This window comes from Hippocampus comes, unplaced genomic scaffold (assembly GCF_001891065.2).
Source record: "Hippocampus comes isolate QL1 unplaced genomic scaffold, H_comes_QL1_v1.1 scaffold252, whole genome shotgun sequence".
In the NCBI taxonomy this organism is placed as follows: domain Eukaryota; kingdom Metazoa; phylum Chordata; class Actinopteri; order Syngnathiformes; family Syngnathidae; genus Hippocampus; species Hippocampus comes.
In genome coordinates this window covers 777,406-787,556 of record NW_017805485.1, presented here as the reverse complement: position 1 = coordinate 787,556, position 10,151 = coordinate 777,406, and the positions used below count along the sequence as shown (strand labels likewise).

Below are 10,151 nucleotides of genomic sequence, written 5' to 3'. Positions count from 1 at the left end.
AATGCTAAATACCGCTAAGAAGACACTAATCCGTGGTTGCTCCTTAATCTCCCGCACACAGCACGACACCGCAGGCTGTGGAGCGTGCAACCCAACTGTGTCTTTTTACGCACGGCCATTGCGCACTCACCCCCCTCCAAGTGTTTGCGTAAATGCGCTCCCCGTGCTAACTGACCTGCCTGCGCGCCCATCCTCCCAGCAGCTGCTGAGAGATTTTCCCAGCGTCCCAGCCACCTTGGTTCATCCTCCTCTCTCATTGCTAGTCCCTTCACCAAAAGCCAACAAACTTCTCTGTTCGGTGGATCTAAATTTTGGTCAACTTTCGGGATCGAATGGACCTTGAGCAAAGATGGGAAAATAGTTCCAAGGACATAGTGTGCTCGCCGTGGAGAGTATAAATAGTTGCCATGTAGCAACACTCTGAAATGACGATTGGAAATATTACAGCAGAGCCCTCACATCCAACCGATTTATTTTTACTTCAAGGGAAAACTACACATGCGATGTGAAGCGCTTCGTCGCAGTTTGGCTCTCAGCGAGTGCAGCTTTTCAGAGCATCAGAGATCTTGCCGGTGACATTTCCCCCCCTCCGTCAAGGAAGAAGCTCGAGTGAGGAAGCGAATATGCTGTCGGATAGGCAGCTGGTGGTTGTGCAGTTCAGATCTTGGCTTGAGTAGATGGACGAAGGGAGCGGCTGGAGCCGGGAACCAGGTCAACTAATCCACATTCATAGAGCCTGCGGCGACATATAATGGATCGTTATCCATCTTCAAAGGTAAGGGGGGAAAAAAAATCATGTCCGATTCTGTCATGCAGTCTTTCACATTACATTATCTGTTTATAATGCAGCAAACGAGTGGGTGGAATGCATACTGTAACAAATAGGTTTTTCATACTTAAAAGAATATATATAGATTTTGATGCACGACGCGCACTCTGCAGTGTCGGAGGTGTGTTGGAAAGTGGCTCACGGTTGCTCCTAGATTATCACAGGTAACCCGATTGCAATGGGATCAGTCCGGCAGAGACTGCTGAGACTGTTCGTGTTCCGGCGGGTCTTTTTTTTTCCGGAGTCCTCGCTTTGTTCTTAATGCGGGGAAAGGGTGCTGCGTGGGATTCGATGTATATCGTGATGCTCGTAACCGACGCACACTAATTCCGGGTGCACTTTGGGGGTCTGCAAATTGCGCGTGTGCACGTGAAATAGAATAGAAGGGTCGGGGTTGGTCGCCCCAACGCTTTTTTTAATAATGCCCCCAATGTAATTGGAGTGGGGTATTGTGTCTGTTCAATTCGTGCTGTTTTCATAGCCTGCGTATGCCACCAATGAGCTCACGCATAATTATGTTGAGAAACTTAACGTCTCAGTGGAATATCAGACTGTGCGCGCGCACGATCGTTTATATCGGGAGCGAGCGTCGGATAGGAGGACCGATAGCCACTCCGAGGTTCCATAGGAAGCAGTTTACGAAGCCCCCCCACTCCCCACCCGCAGTAATCTCTACTTTGTGGATTACAAGCAGTTCCTTGGAGGGTCGCAATCGCAACTCCTCGCCTGGAGAGCTTTGGTGGCTTTTACAGAACCATGCACAGCTCACAGTGTGAGCTGCAGTGGGAGACGGCACCTGACTCCCTCAATGGGGCATTGATCTTCCCCACCCCCACACCTAAAAAAAAAAAAAAAAAATCTCCCCGTCCAGGGTTCGTTTCCTGAATCGAGTGTTAAGATTTCTTGTCAAAGCAATGCATTAAGGACCCACAAATTCACGAAAACTGAAACCTGTATGACGCAAAATGACTCACTGACAACCGCACTTGGCATGCAGAACAGTTTAGTGGTAGTCGTTATGATTTGAGTCCAGCATCAATATCTGTCATTTCAAAACAGGAACACTCTCGCAATCGCTTCAGTGGGGACAGAAATTGCTATCGCGTGCAAAACTACTACACCCGTTCTAGGATATGCAAATAAACCCAATGATTTCACACTGTCATTATTGTCATTATTTGTTTCCCAAGAAAGCAGAAGTATCCGAAAGCAGTTCATCCAAAGTTTATAGATAGAATATATTATATAGTGTGGGTATTGTCCAGGGATGTGTCCAAGGACCGGCAACCCGAGGCCAAGGCCAAGGCCAAGGACTTGGAAAATTTTCCGAGGCAAGGCCAAGGCCAAGGACTTGGAAAATTTTCCGAGGCAAGGCCAAGGCCAAGGACTTGGAAAATTTTCCGAGGCAAGGCCAAGGCCAAGGACTTGGAAAATTTTCCGAGGCAAGGCCAAGGCCAAGGACTTGGAAAATTTTCCGAGGCAAGGCCAAGGCCAAGGACTTGGAAAATTTTCCGAGGCAAGGCCAAGGCCAAGGACTTGGAAAATTTTCCGAGGCAAGGCCAAGGCCAAGGACTTGGAAAATTTTCCGAGGCAAGGCCAAGGCCAAGGACTTGGAAAATTTTCCGAGGCAAGGCCAAGGCCAAGGACTTGGAAAATTTTCCGAGGCAAGGCCAAGGCCAAGGACTTGGAAAATTTTCCGAGGCAAGGCCAAGGCCAAGGACTTGGAAAATTTTCCGAGGCAAGGCCAAGGCCAAGGACTTGGAAAATTTTCCGAGGCAAGGCCAAGGCCAAGGACTTGGAAAATTTTCCGAGGCAAGGCCAAGGCCAAGGACTTGGAAAATTTTCCGAGGCAAGGCCAAGGCCAAGGACTTGGAAAATTTTCCGAGGCAAGGCCAAGGCCAAGGACTTGGAAAATTTTCCGAGGCAAGGCCAAGGCCAAGGACTTGGAAAATTTTCCGAGGCAAGGCCAAGGCCAAGGACTTGGAAAATTTTCCGAGGCAAGGCCAAGGCCAAGGACTTGGAAAATTTTCCGAGGCAAGGCCAAGGCCAAGGACTTGGAAAATTTTCCGAGGCAAGGCCAAGGCCAAGGACTTGGAAAATTTTCCGAGGCAAGGCCAAGGCCAAGGACTTGGAAAATTTTCCGAGGCAAGGCCAAGGCCAAGGACTTGGAAAATTTTCCGAGGCAAGGCCAAGGCCAAGGACTTGGAAAATTTTCCGAGGCAAGGCCAAGGCCAAGGACTTGGAAAATTTTCCGAGGCAAGGCCAAGGCCAAGGACTTGGAAAATTTTCCGAGGCAAGGCCAAGGCCAAGGACTTGGAAAATTTTCCGAGGCAAGGCCAAGGCCAAGGACTTGGAAAATTTTCCGAGGCAAGGCCAAGGCCAAGGACTTGGAAAATTTTCCGAGGCAAGGCCAAGGCCAAGGACTTGGAAAATTTTCCGAGGCAAGGCCAAGGCCAAGGACTTGGAAAATTTTCCGAGGCAAGGCCAAGGCCAAGGACTTGGAAAATTTTCCGAGGCAAGGCCAAGGCCAAGGACTTGGAAAATTTTCCGAGGCAAGGCCAAGGCCAAGGACTTGGAAAATTTTCCGAGGCAAGGCCAAGGCCAAGGACTTGGAAAATTTTCCGAGGCAAGGCCAAGGCCAAGGACTTGGAAAATTTTCCGAGGCAAGGCCAAGGCCAAGGACTTGGAAAATTTTCCGAGGCAAGGCCAAGGCCAAGGACTTGGAAAATTTTCCGAGGCAAGGCCAAGGCCAAGGACTTGGAAAATTTTCCGAGGCAAGGCCAAGGCCAAGGACTTGGAAAATTTTCCGAGGCAAGGCCAAGGCCAAGGACTTGGAAAATTTTCCGAGGCAAGGCCAAGGCCAAGGACTTGGAAAATTTTCCGAGGCAAGGCCAAGGCCAAGGACTTGGAAAATTTTCCGAGGCAAGGCCAAGGCCAAGGACTTGGAAAATTTTCCGAGGCAAGGCCAAGGCCAAGGACTTGGAAAATTTTCCGAGGCAAGGCCAAGGCCAAGGACTTGGAAAATTTTCCGAGGCAAGGCCAAGGCCAAGGACTTGGAAAATTTTCCGAGGCAAGGCCAAGGCCAAGGACTTGGAAAATTTTCCGAGGCAAGGCCAAGGCCAAGGACTTGGAAAATTTTCCGAGGCAAGGCCAAGGCCAAGGACTTGGAAAATTTTCCGAGGCAAGGCCAAGGCCAAGGACTTGGAAAATTTTCCGAGGCAAGGCCAAGGCCAAGGACTTGGAAAATTTTCCGAGGCAAGGCCAAGGCCAAGGACTTGGAAAATTTTCCGAGGCAAGGCCAAGGCCAAGGACTTGGAAAATTTTCCGAGGCAAGGCCAAGGCCAAGGACTTGGAAAATTTTCCGAGGCAAGGCCAAGGCCAAGGACTTGGAAAATTTTCCGAGGCAAGGCCAAGGCCAAGGACTTGGAAAATTTTCCGAGGCAAGGCCAAGGCCAAGGACTTGGAAAATTTTCCGAGGCAAGGCCAAGGCCAAGGACTTGGAAAATTTTCCGAGGCAAGGCCAAGGCCAAGGACTTGGAAAATTTTCCGAGGCAAGGCCAAGGCCAAGGACTTGGAAAATTTTCCGAGGCAAGGCCAAGGCCAAGGACTTGGAAAATTTTCCGAGGCAAGGCCAAGGCCAAGGACTTGGAAAATTTTCCGAGGCAAGGCCAAGGCCAAGGACTTGGAAAATTTTCCGAGGCAAGGCCAAGGCCAAGGACTTGCCTCCGAGGCCAAGGCCAAGGCCAAGGAATTGACTCTCAAGGCCAAGGCCAAGGTCCTTGGTCCGGTCCTTGAGGCCAAGGACCGGCTCGAGGAACACATCCCTGGTATTGTCCGATTTAGTATAATGTGCTTGGATACACTAAAATTACACTAGTTCCCGTAACACAGCTAAATTAACGACGCTATCATAATTTATGTTTAATCACCCATCATGAATTGATTTCACCAACTTTAAGAGCATTCAATTGTCAGAATTGCTGAGAGGAGGATACTCAAATGGAATTACTTTTAATTACTATTTTGAGTCAGTGAACGACTCGTGATTGCAAACATCAAACAAATTAACAAACAAAAAATATGCGAAATAAAAATATCTGCAGTGACCAGTACCTGAAACATCAGTTTTACACAGTCCACAGCACGTTTTTTTGTCAAGGATTAAAATATGATACAAAACAAAGATGAGCTAGTGCAATTAAATTGTTTTGTTTTCAAGAGACAATGATAGTCAAACACCAACGGTAAGAGAAATGTTGCAGCACTTTTGTATTTTATCCATTGTTTCAAAAGAAGCCCCAGAGTCAAAAAACATAGTTGAAAATGGAACTCTAAGTTTCTGTTGGCAAACTAGGCTTTTTTTCCCTTTTAACATTGCACAATACAGTACACTTTACTTTTTTTTTTAAATTAACTGTCACCACAACTCAATGTCAACACAGTCTATAGCAGTGGTTCTTAACCTTGTTAGAGGTACCGAACCCAACCAGTTCATATGCACATTCACCGAACCCTTCATTAGTGAAAAATAAAAATATGATTCAAGAAGTGTTCCTTCAGTTTTGAGTTGTTCAACTTGGCATGACAAATCATGCAGATAGGATAATTCACTCCCATCCCTTTACAATACATGATGCATGTGAATCCATGTTGGAAATATTCGTCCGGCCGCTTTTTTTTGTTTGTTTTTTTGCTCGACATAGTTGGCATGTTTTTTTGAAAACATTCTTTAAAAAAAAAAAAAAAAATCACACTATGTACTATCACGACAGTCACTCGTTGACGACTGAGCGAACTAAATTTCCTGCAGCACTGATTGGACAAGCGATGTAATGTGAACATCTGCCACGGGCATGTCCTAACTAATTGACATGTTGAGTCGAGTGTGTCTTAACCTCCAAGGCAAAGGCTCCATCAAACCCCTGAGACCGATTCACCGAACCCAGGTTGAGAACCACTGGTCAATAGCATGCTGTTTAGGTTGGAACCACAGCACTAAGAAGATTGTCCTAAAATTATTTCCCGAACTTTGCAATGAGTGGCGCAATTATGCAGGCGGATGTTTGCCAACACAACTGGACTAAGTGGAAAAATAATTACACGCTGCTTTCCTTATTTTTCAAAGTGCCAAGAGAATCCATTTTATGTGGCGACCATCCATTTAAGAGACACTCACCTTAGTCAGTGGGCCCTTTAAGAGCTGAGGGTAGTAATAAGCATCGGGAAGAACATGCCGCATGAGTCACTTGAGGTGTTGTCATTGTTGCTCTTTTGATACGTGTGAAGTAAAGGCACACTTAACTTGCCATCATCTCTCTGACTCCCGTCTGCACACATGTTAAAGAGCCCACAGATTTAGTGTCTCTTAATTAGTTAATCATGCCTTTGTGATCCTTTCCGTGCAAAGATTTGACATTATCCTTGAACACTTGCACTAATTAAACATTGCACCTGTTTCATAGTTGAATGTGCTGGTCAACTCCAAAACACAGGAGTTACAGGTAACTAAAAGCAGCATTTTTTTTTTTTTACCTGTTTTGAAGCTACCTCTTGGCTGCATCAAGTGTTGTCTAGGATTGTTCAGGATGGAAATCAAATTTCAAATGTTTAAAAAAAAAAAAGTTTCGAGTCAGCATCAATTTTGTTTCTGATCTCACGTCTGTGTACAGACATTTTTCCGATGCTGACATGATTCACACTTCAAATACGAATGCGAAGGCTATGATTGGGTAGCTTGCACTTTTGTGGATAGTTTATTTCCACCAGTTTCCATAACAATCTTCAGCAGACCTTCAAAGGTGTATTTTAGCTCCGCAATGTTGTTTCAAGTTGAAAAGATACACAAAGCAACATGGCGAATGCAAAAGGTGCATTTGTGAAGTCAGCTCGCACTGTTAACCCCTTCCAGAATGATTCCAACATGCTCAGCGGCATCACTGGGCGCAGCACCGTTGTGTCATTCCAAATACAGTCTCTGCCATGGCCTCTGAAATGATTTGGTCATCATTCTGTGAGGGGAAAAAATAGCAAGGAAATGTTTGCTTTTTTCAGTATTACTGTAAAAGTATTACAAACTTAATTCACGTAATAAGAACATGTTTTGATCATATGAAGTTCCACCAAGCTGTTGCTGCACTACTTTAACCCTTTCATGCACAGTGTAACCTGATTTAAAAAAAAATATATTAATTTTATTTATCTCATTGGAACAGTGCATATTAACACAAGAATAAACAATGTCAATGCGCGGGATTTTGCATAAATGCTAGCTTTCAGCCATAGTCACAATTTCTAAAATAGCACAGTGAGACACATAAAACTTTAAAACCATGATGACAGAAATAAGAACCAAATAGGTAAGACATTATAAAATAGACAATACACACAGTTATAAGCTGTCCACTGCAGTAACCGCTGTCCCTGAAAGGGTTAAAATCTACTGTAAATTCTACCAATGGCCTGGGTGTTGTCAATAATTCAGTGGTTGTTATTGTATCAGAACAACTCAGTCTTTTTATTTTATAACAGCTTTAGTTTTTGCCTCTTCATGATTTATCGCTGTTATTCGGAGCTCCACGAGCAACATTAGAGAGATTGTGCTGTGTTCCTGCCATGCGTGTCTCATGCTAGCATTCGGCATTGTCTCCGTTAAATCTCAAGCGTATCCAAAACATCATCCCACAAGAGGCAAGACCTTAGACGAGGGTTAGCACCATTTCATTTGTTGTTTGCAGTGATTTCATTTCCCAATGAGTCAGCGGTCGGAATCTCTTTGTTTTGAAATTTGGACCTCAGATGGATCTGCAGCCTTTGTCACTTGCCTCCCATACCTGGTGATTGAATTGAAATATATGCTGTTCAAATCACAACAGAAGTCATCGAAAATTACCTCTTGCATCTCGTACACTCCAAATACAGTAAACAGACGTCTGTGATCTCATTTGATGTGAATGGCTTTAATTTAAAATGTCACACATCCACTGTTGTTGTGGCTAGTGACGTTGTGAACAATGAAGTCGGCAAACATGCGAAGGCAACCTCAATTGCCTGATAATCAGATGAAAACGAGCTCAGACTCAGAGGGGCAAGTAGCAGCCAGAATGTCTATTAGTCCAAGCAGGGAAAATACTGATGGCCCATCTCTCAGAAAAGCAGCAATTTTCGTGAACACACTCCCCCACCCACAAAAAAAAAATCTAAGTGGATTGACAGTGGCCTGATAACAGAACTAAGAATATAAAGACCACACATAGAAAACATATTCTCACTCATGATACAATCAAATATCTGTCAAGGACAATACACGTTGGATAAATATCAAACAACAGAGTTGTACTACATTTGAAAATTAGTTTGCAGTGCATTTCTGGTTGTGGGGACTTTTTGAGTATGTTCCAATTCCGGAGGCCTACAACTGTAACCCTTTCAGGGACAACCGTTACTACAGTGGACAATTTATCATGTTATCAGGCTACAGGGTGCATGAAAGGGCTAATTACAGTATAGTGTTTTAAATCAATGCATTATATATACATTACCGTCTATATTCATTCACCAGATGAGCCTCACATTCGTTTGAGGTCAGTTCAAGCGCATTTTGATATTTCCTGAAATAGATTTTTACCAACATCAATATGATGGATCTAGCTTTCGGTAGATTTTATGAATAAGGAATTGCGGAATAATTACATTTTTCTGGGTTGTTTTGTGCACAATTTACCTTTGTACCAAATGATAGTTTTTGAACTTTGTCCCTTCACAAAATCAGATTCATTCTCTACCTTGTACGGCTGGCCCTACAGCAGATTATAGTGGTACTAGCCTGTTGTTTCAGTTATGCCACTACAAATGGCAGATGTGTGCGTGGGTAACTTTCATAGGAATGCTCTTGTAAAAATGCAACAGAAGAAAGGCATCAGAGAGTTTGATTCCTTCCCATTCGGCGTGCTTGGGTTGTGACTCTGCTCTTTTGTCCCTCATCGCCAACAGTCAAAACAAAATCGTCGCCAATGTTCGTCTGGCATGTCGAGATCACGGCTTTCAATGTCTGATGCCAAAATGACGCTTCGGGGTTAATGCCCTCTGTTGAGGCTGCACGGTGAAATTGATAGGCCTGCTTTGACAGATGAGATAACCTGCTATCACAGGCAAATGCAATTTACGGGGACGACAGATGGATGCAGAGCATTCTCTCTGAAGTAGGCCAATTTTACCTTGGGGAGAGACTCCACATGCAAAGAAGGCTCTCGGATAATGTGAGAAAGTTGTTGTTTCGCATGTGAAATTCTGTGAGAGGGCAAAGACGAATGAGGACATTTACATTTTCCTGGCAGGCCATTTTTGCTCGGTTCTCATGTAGATACATCTGAATAGAGAATAATTCTCTGTACATTCCAAGACTCAATGCTGGGTGTCTGTAACGGTGTTGCTTTTTAAATCTGGTTTGTGAGCAAAAGCAGTGAAATACAACTTGTACTCTGCCGCCCACAACAAAATTAAAAAATAAATAAGACAAGACTGGTTGTAGGAGGCATGTGAAGACATTCAGGTGTGTTTGAGCTGTTGTGAAATAATGAATATGCTGAAAGAATCTGAGGAGCTCTGCTGCAGGGCGTTCTTGAATAATTTTTGTGCCCCAACTGCAAATTGTTGTGCATTAGAGGGAGACATTTCCCTTTACGAGACTGAGGCTCCTGTCATCAAGTAGACGTCAAAATATACTTGTTGTTAGGAATGACATCATATAGAGGCCACGTTTATGTATTGAATTAACAATTGTATAGTGGATGTGATAGAACTAATTCCCAAATTTGAAAACCCATCAACAAAATCGCAATGGAGTTGGGACGTTTTGTTAAACATAAATAAAAACAGAATACAATGATTTGCAAATCATGTTCAGCCTATATTCAATTGAATAAACTACAAAGATGAGATATTTAATGTTCAAACTAATACATGTTATTCTTTTTTTGCAAATGATCATTATATCATTTTATATGGCTGCAACACGTTCCAAAAAAACTTGGACAGTTGGGAAAAAAAGACTGAGGAAGTTGAGGAATGCTCATCAAACACCTGTTTGGAACAACCTACAGCTGAACAGGCTAACTGGGAACAGTTGGGTGCCATGATTGGGTGTCAAAGGAGCTTCCCTGAATTGCTCAGTCATTCACAAGGTGGGCCAAGGTTGACCTCTTTGTGAACGATTGTGTGAGAAAATTGTCAAACAGTTTAAGGACAAAGTGAGCGACGTGTTCGAAAACCAACATTGAATGCCCTTGACCTTTGATCCCTCAGGCGGCACTCCATCAATGTGTAA

General features: G+C 44.0%; 1 protein-coding gene across 3 annotated transcripts in view; it reads left to right on the top strand.

The window, feature by feature from the left end:
- The first annotated feature begins 268 nt into the window (after positions 1-268).
- Positions 269-10,151, top strand: part of LOC109519540 (leucine-rich repeat and fibronectin type-III domain-containing protein 2) — a 129,447-nt gene continuing 119,564 nt past the window's right edge. For all 3 annotated transcript variants that reach the window (XM_019876130.1, XM_019876128.1, XM_019876127.1), the window contains exon 1: positions 269-775. The gene's annotated coding sequence lies outside the window, so the exon portion shown is untranslated. The remainder of the gene's footprint in view (positions 776-10,151) is intronic.